We start from the raw sequence: 4,588 nt of genomic DNA, 5'->3' as shown, positions 1-4,588 counted from the left end.
ATTGTATGATTCTTGGATAGACCTTCTAAGAACCTCAAAACATCAAATACATCATCAGAAGTTGAGCTCATCTCGCAATCATTTACCCTTTCAACGTCTCTCAATCCAACAAATGATGACTTATTGGATGAACTTTGCTTTTTTATCAGTATGGTTGATGATGTCGCTCTACTAGAGTGAGACATATTTTTTAATTCATTTTGAATTCCAATAAATTACTACTCTGATGTCATTATAACTGAGAGAATTCTGATTTTACATTAGTGAATGGGTGAAAAGGTATAATCTTTATCCTATTAGTTTAAATTGAGACAAGTAAAAAACATACGAGAACATGATTAATACATAGATGTTGACTGATTTAATATGTGTGTAGGGATACTAGCTCGCCACGAAGTCCAGCTATTCAGAGACATTCCATCTCACTATATGGATCTAAACTTTTGTATAAGTCACTATAGTTACATATTACATTTTGCCTCATATCACCAATGTTTTCTTATTCTTGTCTTAGTCGATGTGCCAGTGTGCACGAGATAGTCATCGTGACAATGTGGACATTGCTAAAATAAAAATTAGATTCAGAATATGCATTTTTATTATAGATTATGATATGTGCCTTCGATCACAAATATGTCACATTTTTAGAAATACAATTTGAGTGACTTGACAACATTTTATAGCGATCTAAAATTTTGGATAAATATTATTTTAATATTATATCATGTGAACTTATTTTGTTTCAGACGTGCGTTGCACGTGCATGCTTACTAGTGGTCAGAAAGTTGGGAAATCCTTCGCCAGTACTTGGGCCGGCCCTTTTTGCAGCACGACCGGTTCCCCTCGTCGACCCCCTTCTGTTTCCTTCTCTTCCTCCCTCTTCTGTTTCCCCTCTTCCTCTCGATTCTTCTCCGTCGTTCGCTTCTCACCCGCTTCGTGTCTTGGGCGGCAGGTGGATGGCTCTTCTTCATCTATCTCACCCCCTTTCTCACGTTGATTATTTGGTTTCCTATCCGACATATCTCTTTGATAAAAGCTAGGGTTTCTTGATTTCTTCTTTTTGTTGGCAGACGGTGTTGGCGTGTTATTCCCTAGGATATCACTTCAATTTTGGGGCAGGTTTGTCATATCTCCGCTCCCCCTTGGTCAGCTTTGTGGGTTCCTTTTTTTTTTAAGTTTCCTAACTGTATTCGCCATGTGTTTCATTTTCTGTTGGCATGTTCCGCTCAAATTCAGTAGATCATCGTTGTTCTACAGGGCGAAGGTAAAACGTTTCATCAGGTAGTACTCCCTCCGGTCCTTTTTACTTCGCATATTAGGTTTGTCTGAAGTCAAATTTTACTAAGTTTGACCAAATTCATATTAGAAAATATTAACATCTCTAATACCTAATAAATATAATACGAAAATATATTCCAAGATGGATCTAATGATATTTGTGTTGTTATGTGAATGTTAATAATTTTTTGTATAAACTTGGTCAAACTTTGATGAGTTTGACTTTAGACAAACCTAATATGCAGAGTAAAAAGGACCGGAGGGAATAGCTGAACTATTGTAGTTCTGCTGCTTGCACTTTTGGCCATAAGCTAGGGGTGGATATTTGGTTTAGGTCTGGTGCTTGTACATACAGTGGAATTGTGGTGCCAAGCATATAGTGCTTGTTTTGTACATATGGTGCTTGTACATATAGTGGTATCCTCTTCTCATTCTTTCTAAGACAAAATTATTTCCGTAGAGTTGTGGCATTCCACTGGACCTTCTTTTGTGTGAACAATCTGGACAATCAGTTTCTTAGATTCATCAAATTTTATCACTCGATAGCAAATCAACAAGATAACATCAATCCTGGTTTGTTTTCTTTTTCGTATTTTCCATTGTCTATGTTTTTCTTGTGTGGATTTGTGTGGTAGGTGGCTGTCACCTATTAAATAAAGTGTCCAGATAATGTACTGTCTAGTTGATATCAACATGGTAGTGTTGTTGCGCATACTCAAATTTCTCTTTTTATTTAGATTACTAATCCAACACTCTTTTCAAGTCTTTCTGAATCGAAATTAATAAATGTTGAAGATTCTGTTTGCACTTCCCTTGAGAACTGCCCATTGAAGGAAAGCACCCGAGTTAACTAATCGTGTATATTCTTCTTGTAATTTTTTTCTAATATATTTAAGAGGCATTTTCAAGTGATTCACCTAACTTTTTTTATTTGACATGTGCAACCACAACTTTGCTCTGTATGGATTCATTTACATGGAGTTATGGGATGGGAAAATCACGAAGAACTTTGATGTTATAAGTTTTTCTGATTTATTGTCAACAATGCTACTTTTTTCAACTATTTTCCTTTTTATATTGTACTACTGTTAGTAATGATCTTGACCCCCACACATACTCTTTGCCGGAGACGACCACTCTATATATCGCCGGTGATCATCTCCACTCGAGAGCTCTGTATCTCTGCTATATGCATGTACTAGCTGCTACTATAACCTGCTTGTTAGGTTAATTTAACCTGAGGCACCTCATGTATGTTTAGCAGCTTAACTAGCATCCACCTCTCTAGTCTGCAAGTTTTGTGAGGTAAATTAAACAGTAGCCACTTGCTACCTTGAAAAAGCACTAGCTAGTTGCTTGTTGATCTGATTTACTTCCCTAAAAGAAGAGTAACTAGTTTGAGGAGCAGCACCGGAAGCAGCACGGGCTGCAGTGCAGACGGTTCAGGAACTTTTTAGTTGGGACTAGAAAAAGTCCTAGGACGAAAACAGATTCAGGACGCGTTAACATCCACCGCCGCCAGATGCGGCCGCCTGACGAGACGCCGTCGCCCTTCGGGGTCGGCGCCGTTGCAGCCAGCGGCTCATCGCGGAGATCTAACGCGGTGGATCCCTCTCTCCTGACGTCGTCGGTTCACTCTCCTTCCTCTAGTGCGGCGGCGCCGCCGGGTGAAGGGGCGGTTCGAGCGGCGGCGGCGGGGACGGATCTTGGCGACAAGACGGATGGTGAGATCACAGGAGAGCTGTCGAGGTGGCGGCAGTGGCAGGTCCATTTCGCTGACGAGACGGATCCCGACACTTGGATCGTGGGGCGTCTTCGTTTCACTCCATCGTCGCGATGGATGGCTCTGCTGGATATGGAAAACGATGTGTTGGCTGGCGATTACCTACCGGACGATGATCAGATCAAGGTAGGGCTTCGTTTTTCCTTGGATAACTATGTTGTTGTAGTTGGGCATTGTGTGCAGGTTGATCAGGTCCCGGCCACGGACATGGTTGATTTGATGAACACAACAAGAATGGATCGAGAGATGACGCCGGGCTCTTCGAAGCCGGCCAGTGCGCGTGCCTCCGGTGATCGCCGGAGGGTGGGCGGGCGCTTCTGGGCGCTAGCGGATGATGGCAGTGGGGACGATGAGGAAGACGGCGGGCGCTCCGGCGGCTCGTCGGCCTACTCGCCGACTCCTTCCGACGTGATCTGTGAAGCGTTTGGTCCCGGCTACGACGAGGACGAGGTGGCAGAGATCGTCAAGGCGGTCGTCCCTCCTGACGATCCAGCGAGGGATGACCTGCGTCCCGGAGAGAAGGCGGAGCTGCTCCGGCGTATCGTACATCGGAGGACGGCGGCGGCTGCTCCTCGGCCGTGGAAGGGCCCGTTACCCAAGGTTAGTCTCCCAAAACTTACTGTATTTGATTTGGTTAGACCGGAGGCGTGGACGGTTGTAGTCAGGAAGAAGAAGAGAGGCCGTGCGGCGGCCGGCCGGCAGCAGGCGGCGCCGGCGGCTTCACTCGGGATCGCGGCCGCTAGGGCAGCGCGTTTGAATGCCTTGATTGGCGCTGCTGGGCCACCAGTGGCTACTGGGCCATCTTCGGCTGGGTATGAGGCCCAGTGCGAAGAGGCGGCAGTTGGGTCGGTTTCGGTTGGGCCGGAATCTGAGGGTTGTATGGATGTGTCGATCGACTACGTGCGAGGTGCATGCAGCGATCATTCTGATCCTCCTTGTTCCATCACGCGCCGTAGGGTTTTCCTTCGTCGGCCTCCTCTTTGACGTGTGAATCATGGTGGCCGCACCCGTCGAATCCCTCTGCTACAACCCATGGCGGGTCGTGGGGTGGTGGGGCAGAGCACGGCTGAGCCGGCTGGGACGGGCCGCGCCAGAGTCGTGTCGCCGGCTGGCTCTGGTGGTGGCCGTGGAGCGGTGGTGCCGCCGCCGGCTGCAGGAACCGGCCGTGGTGCCGTTGCCCCTGGGGCCAGCCGTGGAGCGGCGCCCTCAGTAGTGCAGGCGGCGGGCCGGGGAGTGGCACCGGCCAGTGCAAACCCGTCGGCCATGGGCCGTGGTGCTGGAGCACTCAGCCTCCGCCCGCTGGCTCCGGTCCCTGCTGCTGCCTCGGGTCGGGGTGGTGGCCTTGGTGCCCGGCCGCCGCTTTAGGGCCCGGGGAATGATGGACGGGGAGTCCCGCACGGATCGCGTCCGGCGTTGCCGACCGGGGTGTTGCCGGCTGTCGGGCGTGGTGGACTGCGGCCTCCCATGCCGGTCTATGCGGCTGCGGGGAGCGGCGCCGCTCCTCTGAATCCTCTGGTGCCAGCGGCT

This window comes from Triticum dicoccoides, chromosome 5A, assembly GCF_002162155.2.
Source record: "Triticum dicoccoides isolate Atlit2015 ecotype Zavitan chromosome 5A, WEW_v2.0, whole genome shotgun sequence".
Taxonomy (NCBI): domain Eukaryota; kingdom Viridiplantae; phylum Streptophyta; class Magnoliopsida; order Poales; family Poaceae; genus Triticum; species Triticum dicoccoides.
This window is presented reverse-complemented; position numbering follows the sequence as displayed.